At 41.4% G+C, this 25570-nt stretch overlaps 1 protein-coding gene across 31 annotated transcripts in view; it reads left to right on the forward strand.

Annotated features, from left to right (window-relative positions):
- Positions 1-25570, forward strand: part of FOXP1 (forkhead box P1) — a 546942-nt gene that overhangs the window by 207724 nt on the left and 313648 nt on the right. Inside the window, exon 1 of one of the 31 annotated variants that reach the window (XM_083491917.1) lies at positions 14908-14990. The exons of 29 other annotated variants lie outside the window; for them this stretch is intronic. The gene's annotated coding sequence lies outside the window, so the exon portion shown is untranslated. Of the gene's footprint in view, positions 1-14907; positions 14991-25570 lie in introns of those variants that run through there. One more of the 31 variants, XM_083491872.1, reaches the window with a different exon arrangement.

Consider the following 25570-nt stretch of genomic DNA (forward strand, 5'->3'; position numbering starts at 1 on the left):
GTCTGTAACCTGAAGCGTCTGTAACCTGAAGCGTCTGTAACCTGAGGTACCCCTGTACTTGAAAATGCTTTCATGGATTACAGCAATATTGTGTCTGTGAGTGAGTGAGTGAATGAATGAATGAGAATGCTTACAAACTGTGACCACATGCTCCGATACCCCAGAGACATACAGCTTAGCATGATAGCATTTATGATGAAGCCTACACTTTTATGGCACCAATCTCTTGTAGCAGTTCATCAGCAATATCAAGAAGCTCCACATATAAGTAGCTTGTTAGTGCTTAGGTCCTTTAGTGTCAGGAAAGGAGCTACAGTTAAAACTATGGTAATAGTAGTGCTGAGACTTATTAATTAAATGTAGGATACTAATGTGACCTTGGGTTTTAAGCACACTGACCTTCTTCACAGGGTGTGATTAGGCAATGTTTACTGTAGTGCTCCTCTCTCGTAAATGCTTCTTGCATCAAATACATGTAACTCTTATTTATTTTGCGAAGTGAAATATTTGGAACATGGGCCTTGTTTTGTATATCATAGCTACAGTGCTAAAAACCTTTCAAAGTTTTAGGCATAGTTCACTGGGAGTAACATCTGTTGTCGATTTGTCACTACAAAGATCTATTGTATTAGTGGATTTTGTCGTTATTGAAATCCTCCTCCTCCTCTTAATAATAATTTGGCATTGAGTTTCTATACAGTCTACTGTGTAAAAGAGACAGTGTTGGGGAGTTGTGTTAGTATATTTTTTATTTTGTGTGTGTGTGTGTGTGTGTGTGTGTGTGCGCGCGCACACACGCGCGCACACACACACACACACACACTGTTTACAGGTGATTAATCTTTCAAACTTCTATGCAGAGATTGATATTAAAGCTCACTTTTAATCCAAAATTGAAAGCTTTAATTTGACATTAATTGTAGTTGGGAAGTTGCTTTGTGCCTAGATCTTTGCTCCCTCCTCCTGAAAATGAAGAAGCTGTAGACTTATTTCTACCTTTTAGACCCTAGCAATCTATCAGGCTAAGGCCTCCTGCTGCCCAGCTGTCGCTACACAATCTTTTTCAAAGTTAGTACTGATGCTTGCTGCTCCTGCTGCCTGCATTTTTCTGTGTATCTTACAGGAAATAGGAAGGGAATGAGACTATGCTTTTCTTGGGAAACCACTCCCTTTAAAATAGAGAGATTTGGCTTGCTGTTTTGTTTTACCCTTCTAAAGCAAGCAGAATCGCTGCACAGCATCAGCGGACACCAAGAAGAAAAATTGCTATTAAAAGGAAATCCAATTCCAGTGTTTTCCAAGCGTTTTATGATGGAGATTTCATTCAGGACCCACCTATCCTACATAACCCAGAAGTCACTGCCCTCCCCCCCTTTTTTTTTTTGCTATTGTCCCAAGTCATTGCTGGAAGCCTTAGAGAACAAATCACTAGCTTCCAATATTTTAAAAATCAAAATATAAAATTTTATGCTCCTCCAATTGTCTTATATGTCTTCTGAACTTAACTCGATAGTCGAAAACATGCTATCCGTGTCATATGTCCTAGGTCAATTCCTGAAATCTTCAGTATAAAAAAGTAAGGGAAAGACTATAAGCAGGTCATGTATGCTCTGTTTAGGGAAACTTTTAATGTTTAACAGATTATTGTATTTAAATATTTTGTTGGAAGCCGTCCAGAGTGGCTGGGGAAACCGAGCCAGGTGGGTGGGGTATAAATAATAAATTGTTGTTGTTGTGTTACCCTAAACAGGGGATGCAGGAATAAATGGCTGCACCTACAAAAACCTAGACTAGGTCTAAGAGCAGGTGGTAAGGTAGAGTTTTGTTGAATACACCTTTGTGCTGCATTCTTGCCCAGAAGGAGTGATCTGCATGTAGTTGTTTGAGTAGGCTAGGTGTATTTGTAATAGCAGATGGGATACGTATGCAGAATCCAGGTAGAGTCTCCCACCGGCTTTTCACACTCACCTCTGTCTAGTTTTTTGATTTTGGCACGAGGGCTTCTTCAAGGGGATGGAGAGGGAAATAAAGCATACATCAGTGCCCCTAAGAATAGACTTATGAATCATCACATGTGAAACCGACATCAGTGTGAAATAGACGAGTTTGTAATACCCCCAGGATATTCCAAGGGGGCCACAGGTGAAAATTACACAAATGAGGGTGTTATGTATTGGGTTTAACACATTTTATGTACAAGACGTGTTCTAACCAATTGTGTAAGTGTTGGTAGACGAACGTTCTAATGGCAAGTAAGCACATGCACTTTCAACTGTCAACGGTCAGTTCATGCTCGGGTTTATTACTGTGTTGTCCAGTCAGTTTGGTTCTTGTGTTCCTATGGAGCAGTCTTGGTTTGTTTCTGTTGGGAGAGGGCGATCGCTGCGGCGTCCGTTTTGACCAGTAGAGCCCGTAATCTAGAACCCCCAGGTCAGTTAAGTGCGGTGGTGGGGTGGCAATGAGTAGGGCTGGGCGAGCCAGAGCTGCTTGTCGCTTAGCTTTTCAAATATGCCAGCAGTTTTATTGCTGCACCAGAGTTTTAGCTCCTGACGTATACAATACTAGATTTGGTTTGTCGCTTGTGGGTGTTCTACCACACGCAGTCTGTTTCTGCCCAAAGGATTTCAGCATGTATAGTTTAACTATCTCCTTCCTTGCTATGAACTTTAAAACAAGCAGTTTCCTGTTCCCTTCTAGCATATTTTCACGGTTTATACCTTTTGCTGGAGCCATTTCTATCACAGATATTTGCAGGGTTGTTTACCCTCTTGCGGTTTGTGCAGGCACCTTTCCATATATGTGGCAATACCCACTTGAAGAATAGCAGCTACAGGTAAACAACTCCATTTTAGCACTTTGTTGAACTGTTCTTTGTTTCATTTCCTTTGTTTGTTTCCCCCCTACATCTTGTGTAAGTTTCAGGGCTGGCACCAGACTGCAGTTGTTGTTTGATTCACAATGGGGTGGCTCCACTCTGCATGGTAAGAAACCCCCAAATGCAGAGAAGGGTCTTTTAGCCCATATTTCTTATGAGACAAATGTAATAATTTGAAGTGGGGGGAAACAGAGTTACCATCTTTTTACCACACTCTGTCTGTTTCTAAAGTTTTACTTGTGGGTTTTCCCTCATGCAGATATATCAGTGTTTTCTGCCCAGCAGAGAATTAGGTTTTGTCTTGGGAACACCGAGAGGTTTGAAACTGATGTGGGCCAGCATAATAGCAGCATGTTAAAGCCTAAGTTCATTAAAATGGAACTACAGATTTGTAGATCCAATCACTGCCTGGCTTGAGAAAAGCAGACCTAAATATCCGCAAGGTAGGTCACTCATGGGAAAAGGCTGTAATTTTCAGCGGAGATACAATTTGGGGAAAGCTATGATACGACTATAAAACAAAGAGTAGTCTGTCCTCCCTCATATAAATGTTATAATTTGTACCCATTATCAATATCATTACAAGAGTCTACTACCTACCAGACTTGCATTCTGCTAAGCAGAAACTTGTTCTGACTATGAACGGATACTATAAAATGTGACTTATGGTTTAATGGGAGATAAATAAGAAAAATGTTTAGTAGAACACAATTACACATTGTTTCAGAAAGCTACCACAGAGACATGTAGACTATTGCTAAAGATTTATGGACAGGGAAAATAACCATCATGGTGCTGAGAAAAATTGAATAAAAGATCGGTCCGATTAATTTAAAAAAGTTTCATTAAAAAAATCCAATGTGTTATTGCTGGGTATGTAGAAAGGCAAAAAAAGATAATATTCACAAGAATAGAAAAGTTTGGTTTGCTTACTGAGCTAGGGACCAGCTGTAATGTGAGATGAAATACAGAATATACTTCAAATGTACTATATTCAGAGCTGCAAATAAGATTTGAGGAGGTTTATTTTAATTAGGCTAGGTGCACAATCTGCTTTAAGATAATCAAGATACAGGAGATTATGGTAAAAACAACTCAATCAATAGAGAGGATGGAGTAGTTATTGTCATTTGGAATCAGGATTTATGGTTGATTTATTGGTTTTAGTTTTCAACTCCAAATTTAATTGGTTTATTTTTATTTTGGTTGATGGTATTAATATTTCTCTTCTAGTGTTTTCCTGCAGATTAGGAAATACTGATTAGAGCAGTGTTTCCCAACCCAAATCACTGTTGATCCTTAACTGGTATGATGAATAAATATCTCTTACAACTGGTTTTTTTTTTTGGTCATATTATAATGCTGTGTTGACACATAATCAAATGTTAGAAAGGCTGAAGTCTTACATTTTAACTCTGGGAACTGCTGTCTGATGGCTGGCCACAGATCTGATGTTCTGCTGAAGGTAGCACCTACATATCTGAGGCAAACTGTAATATTTCAGAAGATGTCATTACATTTTAAGCAAATTTTGGCTTGGGTCCTTCAAGTATAAGACAGTCAAACCCTAAAATGCACATTATCAACAGCTGTAAATGCAGTCAAAAACAGTCTGTTCAATGCGAGGGATCTCCGCTTCAAACATTACGTTTAGAATACTTTACCACTCGAAGCGCACCATGTGAAACACACTTAGCTCTGTTTGTCCTTCTTATGCCTTGTTAATATACCGCTGGTGTATTCATATACAGTGGTACCTCAGGTTACATACGTTTCAGGTTACATACACTTCAGGTTACAGACTCTGCTAACCCAGAAATAGTGCTTCAGGTTAAGAACTTTGCTTCAGGATGAGAACAGAAATCGTGCTTTGGCGGCGCGGCAGCAGCAGGAGGCCCCATTAGCTAAAGTGGTGCTTCAGGTTAAGAACAGTTTCAGGTTAAGTACGGACCTCTGGAACGAATTAAGTACTTAACCTGAGGTACCACTGTACCTCCAATCTGTGTAGTGGGAAGATGCTTCTTTGAGATTGGAAAAATGACCCATATCCATAATCCTGAAGTGGAATGTTGAAAGGTGTCCCCCACTGCCCACCATTCTTGCATGTATTTGCATGCTTTGCGTGATGTTCCTTCTCTTAAAAAGGAGGTGATGCCTGTACCTTATAAAAAGCTTTGAGGAGGGCAGTCGTGCTGCTGTAATATATTTGACAGGTGCCCTTTCCCATTGACTTTTCCATTGGTGTAAGTTATGTGGTCAGACTGCTAATTTGGATTCACTATCAGAACTGGACCATGACAATATAGGCATGCAGGATTATCTGTTGTGTAGCTTAGATGCCAAAGCTAGAAACCAATCTGTTTGTCCCAGGGCAAGATATTGGGTACACATGTGTATTTGGAACCCCATGTATTTTGTGGGAGCAATGTATGTATTTCCTTTTTGTTAATGCAGGCAAGAAAGCACGGTGTTGTTGTTGTTGTTGTTTAAAAAAACTGGCTGAATCTTGTAGCTGGTGTAAGTTTCGTATTCACGTTATAGACATGGGAAAGCCTCATGCCCATCTGGCATGAATGGGCAACTGGAAATTTGAGTAAGTAAGAGAATCAAGTTTTAAGCCAGGCAGGGATTTTAAAAGGCATGGGCTCCTTTCAAATGTTCTTTTTCTTTTAAATTTACATTATAACTTTAATATGTATCAACACCTTTAATCACTTCCTAGTATAATTATATTTGCTGAGAAAATAGTTAAAGTGAATTGTGCATGAAGAACACCTGCTCACAGCTTTAGCAAATGTGGATGGTACCTGGCTCCTCCTGCCAAAGCTCAGTTGATCTTGAATAGTTGCACTGATTGACGTCGGTAAAGACCACTCCTGAATGAGTGATGTCATAATTGCTACTGAAATGGGCTTCTTTTCGAGATCTGATGTATTTTTGAAAAGGGGATATTTATTGTGCAGAATATTGTAAATTATTGTGCTCCTCATAAAATTAGAAACCATTCTGTTTGCGGGAGGAGGAGAGGGGAACCCGCCGTCAAAAACATTAAGGCAAAGGAGTAGCCAGTCCAGAGCAAAGCAGTGTGCCTGTTGTGTGAAACCCACAAAGCAATGTGTCGACTTCTACCTGCTGTCTATGGAGCAGCTGGGAAGTAACTCTCTTCTCAGAGGCATGCTGACAAGCATTAGTGTTGGCATACAAACAATATAGCAAACAAGAACGTCTACTGATAGGAGCTCCATGAGGTATATTCTTCAACATCCAATTCCAACATCAAATTGTGAAACAAAGAAAGGGTTTTGCTTGTGATACTGGTCTGTGAAGAATGGAGGACGAAAATTTGATTTAGGTGTTGTTGAGTTTGTATTATTTAACGAAGAAATCATGCTTGCAGGTATATATGCAGACACACAATTTTTTTTTTAAAGCACCACTGAATTCTGATGTTCATAGTTTTATTTTCTTTTGTTGTTTCTATAAGAGTGCATTTCTGAGATAGCAAGTTGCCTCTACAACCCACTGAAATCAACAGGGCTTGAACTAAATTGTCTACTTGATTTCAGAGGGCCTGCCTTTCTCTCAGTGGCATGCAGTGTGTTGTAGAAGATAAGTCTGAGGCTGAAACAGGTTTCCTGGATAATTTTTGACACTTTAAATAGACTTAAGGATGTTTGGAAGTAATCCAGATCCTTACTATTATTTATGTCAGTGAACTAAAAAAAAAACCCATCAGCGGTTAATTTGCAGTTCTTATAATTTTTATGATACTTATGTTGTTGTAAATTTAGATGTGTGCAGCATCAACTCAGCGGGATACATTTTATGTTGTCAGCTACCTTTTGACATCATAATAGATTTCACTTGCTAAAGATTTAGAGAGGGAGAATAAAATATAAAAGGGAGCTGCATGAAATATTTGGATCCAACCCAAACACAGGTAAACATGGGACACTATTACAGAAAACGGAGCTTTGACAGGCTTGCAGTGCATGCCTACTCAGAAGTAAGCCCATGGAGACAGCGGCAAGGGAAGCCACTCGGGCGCCTGGGGTGGCACGCCCATGGGGGGGGGCACACCGGAGGGCTTCCAAAGTCTGCCTGCCTCCTCCCACTCAGCCGCCCTACTACAGCTGGGGGAGGGGGAGGCAGAAGGTGGACTGTTTGGGCAGCGTGGAGCCTGCGCGTGCCCAAGTCACCGCGTCTCTCCTCGGTGCACTGCAGGCCCCATGGTAAGTGCCGCCTGGCAATTTGTCACCCCCCCTCAGTGGTGACACCCGGGGCAAACCGCACCCACTGCACCCCACTTCCTCTGCCCCTACATGGAGTTCAGTGAACTTATTTCTAGGTAAATGGTTATATGATTGTCTAACCCATCCTTCGTCCATATGGCTTACGTTAAAACAAAGCAAGGTACAGCACTTGTTTCTGTCTCTTCTTAGATCAATACAGGGGGCACTTACATCTGAGCTTTTGTCCCTTTCTCTTTCCTGATATTTCTCATACAGAAATAAATGTGGAAAGGAATATAGAAAATGCTGTAACAGTGGCAGGGAACCCTTTCCAGCCGAACAACCACGTTCCCTGGAGGGCAACCTTCTGAGAGCTATATGCCCATGGTCGGTGTGGGGGGAAATGGGTATGGCTGGGCACACACCAAACTACCCAGGCAAGCAAGAGGTATTAACACAGTTCAAGGACACATTCCAGTCTGGCAAAGTTACTAGAGGAGGGTGCAGAACAAGGCCAGTTAGGGGCATGGCCTGGTGTGGTGTGGCTTGGGGCAGAGGCCTGAAGGGCCAGGTAGAGATGCTTGGAGGGCTGCTTTCAGCCTTCGGCCAGAGGTACCCCACCCCTGTGCTAGAACACTTTTGGATCAGACTAAAGGGCTATCTAGTTCAGCATCCTATTCTCATAATGGCTAGCCAGACTACGGGAAGAAAGGGATGGAGGAACACTGAAATAAGAAGTTGCTTTTCTAGATTTTGGACAAGCAATAAATCAGGTGCATTGTAATTTGGGATGGAGGAACATGTGGCTGGTTTTGAATGTTATCTTATGCATTATTTACTTATTTACATTTATACCCCACCTTTCTTCCAAGGACCACAAGGTGACATACATATTTCCTCTCCTTCCCATTTTATCTTCACAACAACCCTGTGAGGTAGGTTAGACTGAGAGTGAGTGACTGGCACAAGGTCGTCCGGGGAGCTTAATGGCTGGTTGACGATTTGAATCCTGGTCTTGCAGAACCCACTCCACCACTCTAGCCACTACACCACACTGTTCACTTAAGCTGCTATCAGCTAGTTCTACCTGAACCTTTTTTGGGACTGTTCTTTTCTGCACTGAAAATGTAACACCCCCAAGTCTGTGATGAATCTGCAAAGACGAGTTTGGGGCTCTTTTCAAGAGTGTGACAGTGAGAACCCTAATTGAATCTAATAGATGCACAGCAGTAGTAAATTAAAACAATACTCCTGTGTGACATAGCGTGCATATCAAAGTAACTGAGCATATGTGAGCAGAGCATTGGGGAGTTTAGAATGTGTTTTTGCTAGCTGTTGCTTGCCTCTTTAAGCTTTTACTTTCACTTATCCTTTTGAAACTCTTTCTGTCACTTTGCATCTCAGAAGAGAAATGGCTTTTGTTTGTCTCTGACCTTGGGTTGGTCTGGGTACAGGAGGGAAAAAACTTTGGAATTTCCCCCCAGAGACTTACTTTGGTGGTAGAAGGGCCATGCTCTTAGTACCTGAGTACTAGAATTGCAGTCAGTGAAAGAAAAATTACAAATGAAGTATTAGGATTCCGTCCCCTTGTCTTTCACCCTGTGCTGCTTTCATCATTCAGCCTTTTGTTTCTGGGGTCTGAAAATTGCAGAACGTAAGAATGATTGTTTCTTGCTGTTTGTAGTATTAGCTGTGGTTCTCAAGGGCATTTTTCATGCTCTTTCCACTTTAATGGGATCATCCATTGAGTTTAAGTCCAGCACTCTGGGAATCTATTCTTCAAGGTAGCTGATTAAGTAGAAATCTTGCTCATCCTTAGGTAATCCCACAATATGTAAATTGTTCATGTGAGATAAAAAAAGCTATCATTTGCTTTTGTACTGAACTGCTTTGTCCCCAGTTTTCTTCCAGGTGTCTTTGTCCGAGGTGACTCTTGCTTTCCATTTCTAGCACCCTCCTAGTGTGAGCATAGGCTCCAAGTATGATTAAGAAACTCGATTGCACAGAGTTCTGAATCATGTAGGGGGTATTCATGCACGTAGAGCGGGTTTCTGGTTCTTTCTTAGTTCAGTTTGCTTCCCATGCTGTTTAATATCAGTTTTGGCTGCAGGTAGAATAGTCTTCTCTTTGGAGCTGAAAATTGGACTAGGTGGTTCTTCTACTAAGAATTTTGTTTCTTATGATAAAAGATCCATCTCTGGGCTCATTTCAGTCTGGCTGCCAACTAGTTTTGGGGATATAAACACCTTGGTTGACCCTGATGGACAACCTGCTGTTGTAAAAAGAGACAGGGATGGGTGTTAGATATCAGTATCCCAAGTGGTGAGAGGATCAGAGAACCCAAAGTCAAGCAGGAGCAGGAACAACTGTGGTGTGGTCTAAGACACTGTTTGGTTCCTGAAGAGGCGGTTTGTAGGATGAAGCAGAAACTCATATTCTTTCAGAATCTTCTCACCAGGAGACAAGTTGTTCAGACTGAGAAGCAGGCTGATGCTTGATAGACCCAAGTGGAATTGCATTAGCCACGTGGCTCCCCAGACCAGGTGGTGAGTCAGCTGCTCAGTGCTGCTTAGATTCCAGAATGTTGTGTTGTGTGGTTTGGTGTGTGCTTTTGGTTCAGTTTTGCATCTCACGCTGATCTGTATGCAACTGTATGGAAGTTTGGGGGTAGTATTGCCAAATTCTAGATGACTAGAGACTGAAATGAACTGGACTGAAACTCCTGGGTGTGGTTAGTTCATTACTATTTTGACTCTGGGAAGCGGTGTGTGGTTGCTCTGCTTGGGTATCACAGTCTTATATAGGGAACAGGGTTGTAGCACCTGGATCTGGTTCTATGTCTGAAAGTTGGTTCAGGTGGTTGCTAGGAGGCATTTTACCATCTTAGGCTCTTATAAGCTGGCTATGTCCAACTCTGGGAAATAGGAATATGGTCTCACTAACCCTTTGTAAGGCTGTTGCAGAGCTCTCTCTCTTGTGGCTTCCCTTGAAGGAGGGCCATAATCTTCAATTGAATCAGATTATGGTGGCCTAATTATCTGGGGTTAGTCTTACAGATTATGTTATTCCTATATTGACAGCTCTTGATTGGCTCTGACTTCCACACCTGGACTCAATTCAAAATGAAGCGAGTGCCTTCTTTCATGTAACCTTCCTTGTCTTTTCTATCTTGTAAAGAGTTTTTGCTCTATGCCTTTGGAATGACTGGCTGCTGACAGAGAGAGGAGTATGGAGACGTTCCCTCTTTGAAAAAACAAATAAGCAGGAGGGATGTGAAAGAAAGATGGTTTTAATTTTCACTTGCTACACGGATGTATTTTCTAAGGTTTTCATTGTTGATTGTTTTGATTAATTTGTTGTTCTCCTGAATTTGTAACCCACCTTGGGTCCACAGACAAACAAATGTTTCTCCCAGAGGCACTGCTTCGTAAATGCTACAGATTTAGAACTAATCTGCTCTAAAAGCTTGAGGATGTGGTCAGTTTCATTTGTGGCAGGTTTGTTTTGTTCTTGGTTTGGTTTCAGGCAAACAACAAGTGGTTAGTAAATGCAACAATATGTGTGCGGCTTTGGTAATAAGGAATTGTAGTATATATTTCCCCCCTACTGTTGCTACTTTATTGATAGATTCAATAGATAGGTGAGTTTTGGAAGAATATGGCTGAACAGAAGTTCTGGAGGAACAGGTCCAACATAATAACATATGTCTGGCTTAGACACATATGTCTGGCTTAGGCATATGTCAGGTTAGACACATAAGAAGTTGCTTAATAGTGAGTCGGGACGTTGGTGTATCTAGCTCAGTACAGTCGTATCTCAGGTTAAGAACTTAATTCGTTCCAGAGGTCTGTTCTTAACTTGAAACTGTTCTTAACCTGAAGCACCACTTTAGCTAATGGGGTCTCCCACTGCTGCCGCGCTGCAGGAGCACGAAATCTGGGTGCGTCCTATGGGGCGAATGCAGGCTTTCGCTGAAGCTTGGAGAGCGAGAGGGGTCGGTGCGCACTGACCCCTCTTGCTCTCCAGGCTTCGGGAACGCATCCGCAGCCTAGGCAGCCCTGCGGGAGGTCCCTCAGGGCTGTCTAGGCTGCGGATAGCAGCCTGCTTCCCGGAGCATCGGGCACGCTGAAAGCAGAGCGCCCGGCGCTTCGGGAACACATCTGCAGCCTAGGCAGCCCTGCGGGAGGTCCCGCAGGGCTGTCTAGGCTGCGGATAGCAGCCTGCCGCCCGGTGTGAGGGGCGCCCTGAAGCAGAGCGCCCCGCCTGCCGGGCAGACATCCGCAGCGTGGGGAGCCCTGCGGGAGTTCCCTGCAGGGCTCCCTACGCTGTGGATAGCAGCCTGCCGCCCGGCGCGAGGTACGCCCTGAAGCAGAGCGCCCCGCGCGCCGGACACACATCGGCCAGCCCCACAAGCTCGGGGGACAGCAAGGAGGCGCAGCACCGCCATCCCACTGTTCCTCGACCTGGTTCGGTTTCCCTGACCTGGTTTGGGGGGGGAAATAAAGGAATTTTCCCCCCCCCTTTATCCCCCCCAAAACAACAACTAGGTGCGTCCTATGGGACGGAGCGTCCTATGGGACGAAAAATACGGTAATGGTTGTTTTTATAGTATCTGTTATTTCTTATGCTTATTAACTGCTTTGATTTCTTTTGAATATAAAGTTGAGTAAAATATATTAAATGACTGTTAAAATGAAATACAGTAGAGTGGAGGAAGGTTTCAGATAGATAGAAAAGCAGGTGGGGATGATAACTGTCCTTTCCCCCTTCTTCCTTGGCAAGTCCTAAACAACAGATCGCTCCAGGGTAACTGAGCCTCGAGCCTGGACACGTCTATTAGAAGCTGCAGATATAGCACGACTTATATTGTCTATAATTGCTGCAAAACAGGGATTATTGGATTGCCTTAATGTATTGGTGTGAGAAGTGTCAGACCATATCTACTGTATCACTGTTCCCTATCATGTGCTACCATCTTACTGGTTCGTGTGTCCTCCCCCATGTTTCCATCAGTGCTATGAGGCCATAAAGATTTGGGCAAACTGCAAATTAAATACAAATTCAGGAAAGACATAACAAAAATGTGTTGCGTGTCCATTGTATGGAATCTGTAGAACCCACTCACCCCAAATTTGCAAGAGAATCCGGCCGTGTACTTTGGCTAGGTCAGAGGAGAGGAACGTATTTTGGGTTTTCTTAGAGGCAACAAGCAAATGTGTTACTCTTGTGTACACTGGCTTGGCTTCCCTTAAATAATGGTTGCCAGATTCTTCTGTTGCTTATTAAAATAAGACTATGAGAGAGGTTCATTTTATTTTATTTTATTTTATAAAGAAAGTAGGCCAGACACACAGACAATATTTTGGGTTGGGTTTTACAAACCAAAAGAATCATTCTTTGCTGCAGCAAGAAGATAAATTACTCATTTTGCTGGGTGAGTGTCAAAAGTTAGGCTGATACACAAGGTTCATTTCTGAGATATTCCTCCACCCAAAGACCATGGTTGACACAGGAAAATAAATCCTTTTCACTTTGGATACCAGGATGTTTCCTTTGCGTACCCTTGGTCCAAGAAGCACAAACAATAGAAAATTATAGAACTAATGTCTGATTCATATGCTTGTTTTGAGACTGTAGAATCAACATGCAAGACACAGGGTGTGTTGATTTACTCTGACCTGGTTATTTGATGAGTTTTTCACATGGGGCCTGTTTTCACACAAATGGATTTCACATGAATATGAAATGGTAAAGCCACCACATGCAGACTTCGCATTTAATTTGTCCAAAGTGCAAGATTCCAGTGTAAAGCAAGGAAAACAAAAACAAAACCCCAAAGCATTCATCATGCTTTGTGTTCATTCATGAGGCTTTCACTTTAACCCTCACTGACTTTTTTCTTTCCAAAATTATTTTTTTTATAAATTAGGATTTTAGGATTACCTATTTGGATGACATTTGATGTGAAAAATGAAACCTATAAGAAGGGAAAGGTAATTTTGCATGTCTGATTCCAGGAATGAGCAAGTATAATAAATGGACATTTTATATAACCTTATATAGATTGCAGCAGAACAAAAAAAATTAAAAAATCAGAAAATATATTATTCATCATCCCCTTCATTTAAATTTAAAAGTCAAAGAGGTTTTGCTTCTTCAGCTTAAACAACTTATTTCTGACTACCTTTGTAATTATTAGCACAAAATGTAAGTGGCAGGGAGGAGATCTTCCAGATCATTAACACAGAAGGATACATATATGTAATAATGGACTTTAATTGTCTTTGTTTCAACATTAATACATTTATGTTAAGGTTCGAGTACCGTTACTATTAAAAATTAAAGTTTGAGGGGCTACTATACAGATTGTGTCAGCTGCCAGGCTTAGTGTTTGCTTATTAGCATGACATTTCCGTCATAAAATGGGCAGATGAAGCCATATTTGACCTAGTGTGGGGACACCTTCCTCTCATGAGAGCATATTTTTTTCATGGGCGCTTTTCAGCAAATGCAGAGACAATGGCAGTTGAATTCTCAGGAGAGGAGTAGAAACTTGCACACTGCCCTGAAGTCTTTCTGATCCTCCCGCCTCCCCTTCCCCATCTACGTCCTCAGCTATTTTGCAGCCAGGCAATCCCCTTCCAGCGTTGCCTGCAGAAGTAGAGTAACTCTGGCATGTACATTCCCCAGTGGGAGAACTTGTGTGGATGGTAATTTTAATGAGACCTGATTTAAACAGTAGAATGGGTCCATAAACCTAATACAAATAGACTTTCAAAAGCCTTTTCTACTTGTCAGGTACTTTGCTTCTCCACAAATGGGAAAGAAGCATTCATAGACTGAAATAACAAAATCATAATATCCTTGGAAGAACTTGACTAAACTTCTTCAAGAGGGAAGATAAACCAGCTGAAGTCTGGAGCAGGGAGGGAAGTCCACTGCAAGGAAGTCTCCAGAATGAGAAGCTTGGTTTACATAAATACCTGTATGGTGTTTGCAGAGGATTCTGTGTTCTTCTCATGTGAAAATACACTGTTCTTTCCTTCTGCATGTCTCCAGACAGCAGAACACACTTTGAATTGCCTGCTGCACCAGGTAATAGGGGGATATACAGTATGCAACTCTGTACCGAAAAACACCCCAAGGAAAATTTGCCAAAACAGTGCATAATTTGTATTACATTTTAATGCTGCTTCAAACGTGCCTCCACATTTTTGTGCTGCTTGTGTTTGTGTGTGAGTATTTATGTGTGTCTGTTGCAGAATGAAGAAAAAAGTTTTGATGCGTAGAATAATGCATCGAGAACTGTGTGGAATGGTAAAATTCCATGCTATCCATTTTCACTTCGCGACATGGAATGATCTTTCTTTCTCCTCTTGATTGGAAAGCCTGTGGCAGGTGGCTTGCAAATTTGAGAAATGTTGTACATATCTTTTCATAAAAGTACAAAGTAAAAACCTTACACCAACAGCAAAATTAGCAAACACCAACAGCCTTTTATTTCCTAAAAAAAAAAAAAAATCTAATACAGTTCTGTTCTGCATCCCAGCCCCCTGGTCTTGAAGAGAAAGATATCTTTGGCTGTTGTAATCTAACTGTAGGAAACAGGATGGGAAATTTCATCTTGCACACTCTTGTCCATTTTACATACTTAGAGAATGAAAAACTTAAAGCAGAGGTGGGAAAACTTTTTGGCAGGTCCAACTTCAACAGATGGGTAGGACAGCCCACTTGTCAATCATATGACACCATTATGATGTCACATTGACAGCTGGGTTGTCTTACCTACCCGCTAACATCCTTTGTGTGCAGTTCCCAAGTACTCAACAACCAGCTGGCTATCAGGTGCTTGAGAACCACAGTGCAAGGGGCTTTTAAAAAAGGTAAAGGTAAGGACCCCTGACAGTTAAGTCCAATCATGAACGACTCTGGGGTTGCGGTGCTTATCTCACTTTACTGGCTGAGGGAGCCGACGTTTGTCCCCAGACAGTTTTTCCAGGTCATGTGGCCAGCATGACTAAGCTGCTTCTGGCGAAACCAGAGCAGCACATGGAAACGCTGTTTGCCTTCCCACCGGAAGGGTACCCTAGGTTGGCAGAAGCTGGGACCAAGCAACGGGAGCTCACCCCATCTTGGGGATTCGAACCACCGACCTTCCGATTGGCAAGCCCTAGGCTCAGTGGTTTAGACCACAGTGCCACCTGTGTCTTGCAAGGGGCTTTGGAAAGTGCCAAATACAGAGCTGGAAAGGCTCTTCTTTCTCCCCTCATCAGATGATGGGAAGGGGAGAAAAAAGCCTACATTTTGCGAAGATCGGCTGCAAGCAGTACTTAAAGGATGTGAGCACCCAGAGTGGGAGACATGTTACCTGAAACTTGCTGGGCGCAGATTGCGTGGTGTTCTAAAGGTCTCAAACACTATCCAAACTTGGTCTCTAAACAAAGTAGCAGTCAGTACAATCTATGATGAATTGGTTGCATATGCTCTTAACTTCCCCATTCCCTCTATAAGAATGAGGCAGGGTTTAAATGCATTTCAGGAGAGCAGGCAATTGAGTGTTTCTTAATGGTGTAGTTAAAAATTTAATCTTATTTCTATTGCAATGATTTTAGATCTATTAGTAATATTTTCCCCTGTATATTGCATACAGTGGTGCCTCGTAAGACGAAAATCCGTTCCGCGAGTCTCTTCGTCTAGCGGTTTTTTCGTCTTGCGAAGCAACCCTATTAGCGGCTTAGCGGATTAGCGCTATTAGCGGTTTAGCGGATTAGCGGCTATTAAAGGCTTAGCGGCTAAAAGGCTATTAGCGGCTTAGCGGCTTAGAAAAAGGGGGGGAAGCGGAAAAAAATCGGAACACTCGCAAGACGTTTTCGTCTTGCGAAGCAAGCCCATAGGGAAATTCGTCTTGCGAAGCAGCTCAAAACCGGGAAACCCTTTCGTCTAGCGGGTTTTCCGTCTTGCGAGGCATTTGTCTTGTGGGGCACCACTGTATTGGAATAATTAAAACTTGGGCTGTGTTTTGAGATTCTCCTATTCCTTTGGGTCAGCAGCCATAGAATTTGTAAACATACTCTTGCATGGTAACTGGCAAAACTGAGGCCATCATGAGCTCTTTTCTGTGCTATCGCAGACAATAATGTGGAACAGTGCAAGTTAGTAAGAAATTGCACAGTGGAATTCCAGAAAACATTGTTTTAAAAAGGTGGTAATGTTCACATATCATTCATAATGCTTTGTTTTAACTTTGTTCAAAGTTCTAGTTACAGGTAGGTAGCCATGTTGGTCTTCCGTAGTCGAAACAAAATAAAAAAATTCCTTCCAGTAGCACCTTAGAGACCAACTAAGTTAGTTATTGGTATGAGCTTTCGTGTGCATGCACACTTATTAGCAGTGTTGAGCTAGTGTTGAGTTTTTTCACTGGCGCCTGTCAAGATGGCAGCCTTTTCTGTAGTGGTAAAGCAGCTGATTTAGCTCGGTCCTGGGTTTTCAGCCATGGCAATGGCATAAATGTAAAGAGTGGGGGGAAAGTTTATTTGCATTTCTTTTAATCCCACAAGATAGGCTAAATGATTTTGCACTTTGAGTGGAATCAGATCATTGCACTTAGCTGTGCATTTATTATATAAATTTGCCCTCCCACTCAAGTGTTAAGTATGTATTATGGAACCTCACAGCCCATCTGAGTGCTTGCAGTGTGCAAATATTTTTTAAATTTTGTAATTAAATAGGAGTTGGGCAGCAGTGTCCACTAAAGTGATTTATTAATTGAATGACTTGATTAAATTTCATGTTATTTTAGTTTATACAGCAAGGGCATGCATCTTTGGCATCACTGGGGATTCCTCGCGAGGCTGTCAGCAGTAGTTCAGAGGTCCTCTATAAGAAATCTTTAGCACCCAATTAAATATTAACCAAGAAGATGTGCCTTGCTCTTTCCCTTGTTGAAACCAAGTTTTGACATCTGAGGCTGGTGATAAAAATTTGCTCAGCAGAATCATTTTCTGTGCACTCTATTTATCACTAGCTTATTTCTAAATTAATCATACTAAAAAATTTCCCATGTAATTGTGCTGGGGTTCAGTGCTGTATGAAGTATGTAAATAAAAAATGCCCTTTTAATTTCGTGTTAAGTATGCCTCGCCACTGCTACAGCCGTGCTGTATCTGTTTCCTCAGAATGTCATTTTAAAGGTATTGTGGTTTCCGAGCAGCAGCTGTGATTGAAAAGTATGTAAACTAATCTGTTCTTGCTCATGTCATTTTTATATTCGTGTGTCAGTACACCAGAAGGCTGCTTTAAATTTGTCTTTCACTGTGTATTAGTTCTTGAGTCTTCCCCCCTTCCCCCCTTAGTGCATATACTCTATTCTTTGCTACACACGGCAATTCCATGCCAAAGTAAATGGCTACTCATGAAAAGCTCCTGAAATAGTTCTTGCTTGATTACTGTACAATATTATGTTTATTTTCATGGAGAATTTTTTATTACCTTTCCATGAAAGTATGATTATCCTGCACAGTATCTATATTGCAGAAAGAAACAATCGAGCACATTGCATTTATTAGTATAAAACGCAATAACTTTGTATGATCGTTTTTTCCAAGGGGGTCGGAAAGAGGGGTAAGGATTTTAAAGCATACTTTAAGGCATATCCTGTATGCTCTTTCTTAAAAAAAAGAAAAAGAAAATAAACTCTGCTTAATTTTGAACTATGATTAACTATTTTTATATAGAAAACAATCTGACTCTAAATGGCCAATCATTGAAAATTAAAAGAGGTTGTGGCCAATAATTTATTCATACTACATTTCATACCTAATCTTGTCTCCGTATGACATAATATTTGCTGCAGACACTTGTTGTGGAACAAAACTTTTAAAAGTAGAAACTGTGTTATGAAGGAAGAGTGTATGTTGCTTTGAGATGGAGCAGGGGCATTTAGCGTGACCTTTGATCTATGTACCTATGTGTGATAATCCCATCGTGCCAGCATTTTTTCCAGTTTGGAGCTGAGATTGCTACGACTCCTTGTTCAGACATTTTAGGGAATCAGTTATCTGGCACAGAGCTAGACCTTCCTGAGGAGCATTGAAATATTTATTTATTTTACTGGTTTTCTTACTTGCCTTTCCCTATAGAGTCTCAACGTGGTTTACAATAAAACAACAGTATGATATTAAAATCAGTGAGTGCTATGTTTGAATGAACCTTCATTGTGATATGGTGGAAAGAAACGGTAGCTGGACAATGTATTATTTCATACAGTAGCGGTTGCCATGGTTGGGGCAGAAATGCTCCACTGACCTATGGTTGGTTGCGTCACTATGGTTTGCCAGGGGTTGGGAGAGGTGGCGGCAAGGTCAGTGGCAGTGCTAATGCGCCAGCAGGAACACTGGATTGGCTTCACTGATAACGTTTGCTGATTACCCTTGCTGATCTTCCCCTTCCCTCTTTATCTGCCAGTAAGCAGCAAAAAGCATGATGGACTGGAGGTTAGGTGAATGCTGCCATGCCATCAAGTAATGATTTTAAAGGGCCAGTGTCAGGGGTATTCATTATTGGGCAATTGTACAAGGGACCCATAGTCAGTGCCTGGAGCTTCCTGTCATCCTGCCACTTCCCCTTGCTGTTGCTGTCAGTTAACCTCTCTGAGCAGGCAAGCAGTTACAAAAGTGAAGGGATATAGCGGCATCAGCCCAGAGGGAGATGGCAAGTGGTAAAAGTGTAGGCCCAATCAGACATGGGGGCCCACTGAGTACACCTTGCCAAGAACACTCTCAAAACCGAAACCCAGACCTGACACTGATCAGCTTCCCCTAAATTAAATTGTTGCTATGGTTCTTGGAACAGATAGCACAGTGGTACCTTGGTTTACGAACTTAATCATTCCGGGGGTCCGGTCTTAAACCAAGGCATGCCTTCCCATAGCAGCAAGGGACTCAATTTACAAATGGAACACACTCAACAGGAAGCGAAACATGTTCTGCTTCCAAGGCAAATTTCACAAACCAAAATACCTCCTTCCAGGTTTGCAGCATTCTTAATCCAAGTTGTCCATAAACTAAGCTGTTCTTAAACCAAGGTATCACTATAGTATTTTTATTGCAAGCAAAAGATAGTGAAAGTGAAAGTCTCTTTTTTTATGTGGAGCGGAAATGGTTTTATCCTACTTTGGACAAATTTGTCAGGGTGCTCAGCTAATACTTGCAATTGAACTGATGCCACTTTAAAAATACAGCAGTTGAACACATCCCTTTACCCTTGGACCCTGAAAGAATTCTGTTTTGTGAATAATTGGTGAATTGTGTCCCAAGTCTGAATCGTATATAGTTATTTCTGTCTTGAAAATGTGTTTCCCTCTTACGTAGACCAAGGTATATTATGTTCATTTACCACCTAGTCCTTGAGTTCATGGGCAACAATTGTTCTTAAAGTCTTAGAAGTGAAAAGAAATCTCATGTCAACGGCAAACTGAGAAGTGTTTAAACTAAAACAATTATTAGAGTATTCATGCTCCCATCTGAGTAATGCGAAGGAAGGCATGGCTCTAATAATTTGGTTTCCAAAGAAAACAGTTGAACTCCAAGTCTTCTTTTACTAGTTGATGAAGAAAATGGTTTATTTTTATTTTATTTTTTGGTTCTTTATACACTGACAGAGATATATACTGACCCACGTGTATCTGGTATTATCAGTATTTGAATATGAAATGAGAAATTGAAACCTCCCAAATCTGGAGATTAATGAAAGAGGGAGGGAGGGAGGGAGGGAGGGAGGGAGGGAGGGAGAGAGAGAGAGAGAGAGAGAGAGAGAGAGAGAGAGAGAGAGAGATGGAACCTGGTCTAAAACAACCATGTCAAAAGCACATGGAATATACCAACGCACCAGATTTGAAACCTCCCAAATCTGGAGATTAATGAGAGAGGGAGGGAGGGAGAGAGAGAGAGAGAGAGAGAGAGAGAGAGAGAGAGAGAGAGAGATGGAACCTGGTCTAAAACAACCATTTCAAAAGCACATGGAATATACCAACGCACCAGATGCTATAGCTACAATAATATCTTAAGCTTGCTATCTGGCTCCAACTGTGCTGACCTATGCCTTGCAACGAGCATTATATTTTTGTCAAATGGTGGCCATACACCAAAACAGATTTAAGCAGTTAACAGAGTCTTCTACCCAGTGACTAGCCTCACTGTGTGTGTCCTATACATAACTGCAGTTAGATCCGAACCAGAGGAATCTTCTAAGCCTTAAGGGCTTGAATTGTGCTTTATTATCCAAAGAAGCTTCTGTTTGGTTGCTTATTACCCTACCTACTAGTTTCCCTTCACACTTTTCATTAGGAGTTGGCTGAAAAATGCTGCTGTTTATCATTAATATGCTGTTTACCAGGAAGAGGCAGTCTCAGAAGTCATGGGCTGAGATCCAGAGATCTCGGTGGAAAGCATTTGTGTTTGCACATGGGGTGGGGTTGCCAGTTTTCCTTTCTGAGCATTGTATCAAATGCTCTGGAGGCCCTGTGATCCAGCGACATATTTTCAGGCAGTGTTAGGGACTACAGTAGCGGAGGAATGGATAAAAGCCCTGGTATACATACAGAATGCTGGTGTACTGGTGTACACTTAAAGGACAGGTGGTTTTTAGTTGATGCCATTTTTCGTTCATGCTATCCTACTATGAAGAAAGCTCACTGCAGACAAAAGGAAGACATACACCCCACTGTTAATAATAGTTTATGCATCATATATTATTGCAGAAAGAAGTTCACTGCAAGCTAAAGCAAGATAATAATCTGGTTAAACATATAGGCTGCAACTATGTTATTGATTGAAAAGCAGTCTAAGTTTATTGTTGCAGCAGAGAGGAATGCTACTTTACATGTTGGCAAATATGATGAGCTGAATAAAATTGTGCAGATATTATTAAAATATGTAGGGAGCTGTTAGTCTTTTTGCATGCAAATCATTACACACCTTGCAGCAAACTATAGTTTCTGGTGTTGGCTTATTTTTTAGTTCCTCAATCAAACAAAATTATAAACTCCTGTTACTTTAAAAGTGGAAGAGGATGCTTCCTGTCTCATTATCATGGCCACACTCCAGAGGAAGAGGGTGTGAACAAGTTTGATCATACAGTACTAAGCTATAGTTTTGCATTATGTCTGAACTGAGTCATTGCAATTTTCAGCTTTCTGAAAGTGGCAAAAAGAAGGTTAAGAAGAGGACTAAAATAGAGCCACCAGAGAAGGGGATTTAATAAAGATTAAAGCTGTGTTCTGTACAAATTTTCACAAGACCGCCTTAATACATGAAAGTCGACATATTTTTTTAAATTGCTTGTCTAGTTGAACAGACTTTAGGCATACGTTGGAACCCTAACCAGACACACTTAAAGGAAATACGCATTTTGATGGAAGTTTTAATGTCTGTTTGATCATACAATGGCAAATAAAAGCATTTGGTTGTAAAACAAATGTCATGCATCCTGGGGACATTGTATGGTAAGCCTCTCTTTCCACTAATATACAATGATTCTGATATTGCTCATGAAACATGACTAAATAAGGGCAAGATGTTTATGGGGGGGTACCCAACATGTGGAACATGAAAGCAGTGCCAACAGGGTAAGTATAGTGATAGAACAATCATGTGAGCCAGTGTGGTGTAGTGGTTAAGAGCGGTAGACTCGTAATCTGGGGAACCGGGTTCGCCTAACGTTTGCCCATAATCCAATGCAGCATTTGGGGGTTGCAATGCCACCTTTGCTTGAAGGGGAAGGAGGAATGGATTTTACGCGGATTGACTTGGAAAAATTACCCCAACGTCTTTTGTTTTCTTCAGAAGATTTAGAGTTATTTCTGAGTTTTTCTGAGGAAGGCTTATTTTAGCTTGTCAATCTCTCTCCCTGTGTTGCTTTCTCTGGAATTGTTCCTTTTGTTTATACATTAACTCTTGAGATTTAAGATGTTGGTTAGTTATATTATGTAAGGCAAATAGCAACTTGTTTATAATCCTGTGGTGCTCTAAACTTCAGATTAAAGATGGAAATGCATGAAAGATGTTTATAACAAAATCCACACTCCACTTCCCTCCCTCACCTGCATCATCTGGCAGCAGTCATTCATTCCATCAGGAAGAGAAGGGAAGCTGGACCACTCCTTTGGTTCTACTGAAAGACAAGAAGTTTTGGTTCCTCCTCTCTCTGAATTGTTTCCACTCCAGCTGCTTGTTATAAGAACTTTGTAACTAAAACTAGGGTCTCAGTTTGTTTGTTTTTCCTCCTCCCTCCCAAACTATTTTCCTTTTGTGACATGTCTTTAGATTGTAAGCTTGACGACAGTGTTTGATCTTTGTAAGCCACTCTGGAAGGCTTTTTTAGCTGCAGGGTGAGGTGAAAATTCTTCAAATAGAGAAACACTTGGGTTTGTAATGGTTTAGTTCACTAAGATTTTAGTTCACTAAGATGGTTTTTAAGTTCAGGTACTTCAGTTTTACTCAGTTGCACATGAGGTGGATAACTTTCAGTAAACTCTTCTGTCACCTATGAGTATGGGGTTGGGAAAGAGGTAACGAATTCTATCTGCCCACCCTGATCCCTGGCAGCTCCACCAGCCTGGGCATGTTTAATTATAGCAGAAACATGGGGGAGAGTGAGGAACCTTGAGGCCAATTATTGGGCATCCAACGCATAGATTTATAAAATAATATCACTGCCTTTGCTTGTTGATTGGATTCCTACTGTTTGTGGGGGCCGAATGACGGGTGCTCATCAGTGAGAGTATAAAGTCCCAAGAAAGATGTTTAAATTTGATCCCAATCTCACAGTGAGAACTTGACTTTGGGGACAAGCAGCCCTGATGTGAGTAGGGTCCTGAGTATCAGCAGACATATTAGTGAAGCATAGAATAGTAGAGTTGGAAGGGACCTTGAGAGTCATCTAGTCCAATCTTTGCGACCCAGGAATCTCAACTGAAGCATCCTTGACAGATGACCATCCAACCTCTGCTTAAAAACCTCCAAGGAAGAAGAGTCTTGATTTGTTGGTCGGCATATTTTAATAAACTGAGCAGAGTAAGTGAGTGATAGTGAGGTACTGGGGGGAATGTAGTGGATTTTAGATTGTTTTTAAGCTTCTGTTTTGTCAGCATTGTTTTACAGATTATAATTACATTTAAAATTATTGTGGATTTCTTAATTATTATATACGACTTGGTAGGGTCATCTCCCCATGGCCCAGACATTATAATTGTGATTTTTTTTTGCTGTAATTGTGATGTTCTGTTGTTATGTTTATTGCTGCTGTTGTTATATATTGTTTGTAAGTCACTTTGGGATTTACTCAAATGGAAAACAGCATAGAAATATAATCAGTCAGTCAATTCCGCTCCTGAAAAGCAGCATCCGATGTAAAACCAGGCTCACTCTCGCATCTGTCTTCTTTTCATCCTATATGACACAAAACTAGAGCCATGAAGAAGCCAAAGTTTGGTCTGGTATATTGCACCAAATACAGAGTGTTAATATGGGTATTTTTTTAAACCGCAAGTACATTTTTGTGGTTTCACAACTCTTAGTGTGAATGGTTAGGAAAAATAGAACTGATAACCCCAGAGGCAGAAATATTTTCCCCCTTTTATGATATTTATTATTATGCAAAGATGTTCTCTGGTGGCTGCCTATTAAAACTGTCCGTCTGTCTATCTGGCAAGAAGCATATTATTTGGTTGGGTGGCATCACTGTGGGCTAGTGAAGGATATGGGGATACGTTTGGGGAATTATCCACTAAGCATGTGCTTAGCCAGATAGTTCTGTTACATGTCATTTGTTTTCCTCTTTGCTGCTTAAATGAGTTGCAGAATTTTACCCTATGGCAGCCTTTCTCAACCTGTGGGTCCCCAGACGTTGTTGAACTACAACTCCCATCACCCCTAGCTAGCAAGGCCAGAGCTCAGGGATGATGGGAGTTGTAGTCCAACAACATCTGGGGACCCACAGGTTGAGAACCACTGCATGCAAATCCAGTGAACTTGAACATCACAACAAACCATGGTTTATCATAATGGGAACAAACCTAACCCCCGACTGGTCCACATACTCCTCCAGCTGGGTTAATTCCTGTCACGGTGTCCAAATGCAGCCTGTGTGTGTTACAGGTTGTATTATAGGTTGTGTTAAGGACATAACCACATCCCAGTAGAACTTACAGAGCTTTATTCATGAAATAACTCTTAATATTTAGGTGTTAGCTGATTGGCACAGATTTGTTTCTATTTTTTCCCTTTGAGGGCCATACTGATCAGAATTTTTTAATATAAATTATGTTATTATTAATAATAAGGCAAAGAAAAACAACAGGTTTTTAACAGTATTTTGTAAAACGAGAATTTAGAGGGATGCTGTGTGTCATGCTAATTTGTCTGTGCCTAGTTGGATAAACTAATTATTTCCATCAGTTACAAAGCAATAAAAAATAAACCCTTACACTGGTGATTTAGAATGAGCAGAGGTGCCCTTCCGCTGTGTTCTGCTGCCCAAGTGGCTCCTTCAGGGTTGACTGCCCTCTTCTGCCTGCTGAAAGTGTGAGAAGGTGGGAGGTATGTTTGCAGTATCCCCTCCCATGGAGGTCAGTGGAAAACCCTGAAACGGGGGCTTCCAAGGGTGGGGAGTGGGCAAGGCTGAACTGTATGGGATCCATTGGACCCCAGACCGGTCTTGCTGCTGTTGCCTGACAGTATTGGGTCTGATGCAGATGCAATCTCTGCACCAGCCTGGTGAGCAGTTGGGTTGCAGATGCGGAAGTGGCTCCATTGCTTTGCACAACCCAGGTGAAGGGGCATGTGTGTCCTGGATTGCACCTTTAGTCATACTTTCAATGGGACAAGAGTTAATCTTAAGTCCCATTGATCTCAACCAGTCTCCTCTAATTATGACTAAGCCTAGATCCAACCCATAACTAGTCAGAGTTAGAGGAAATAGTGGATGGTGATGGTTTCAAAATTGTACACTGATATGGCATTTACTGGAGTAGCTTTTCAGCTGAACTTCCAACTTTTAAATAATGCTCGTATTTCCTTTGAAACCATATTATGCTTCATTTCCTGAAAAAGACTAGTGACAGTGAAAGTATGCATGTTTTACTACATATCAGTTTGATTTACTTCGCTCCAGTCACGGCACAGTGTAGACAAAATGCATGTTCTACTATTTGCATTTCTATTATTTTAATATGCACAGCATTTCAGGTTGCGATTTCACAAAATAACCTTGGTTGTCTAGTTCACTCTTATTGTGACCTTACAGATCACGAGCTGATATTGAGATGCAAGGACATGTCTTGTTCAGGGACATCTAGTAAGTCATGGTAGATAAGGGCCACAATTCATATATGGTAACTGCTTCAGGTATGTGCAAGGATGTGCACATATCTAGTAGGTTAAGTGATGTTTCCTCTCATTAGAACAGC

This window comes from Podarcis liolepis (assembly GCF_965112155.1).
Source record: "Podarcis liolepis genome assembly, chromosome: 2".
Taxonomy (NCBI): domain Eukaryota; kingdom Metazoa; phylum Chordata; class Lepidosauria; order Squamata; family Lacertidae; genus Podarcis; species Podarcis liolepis.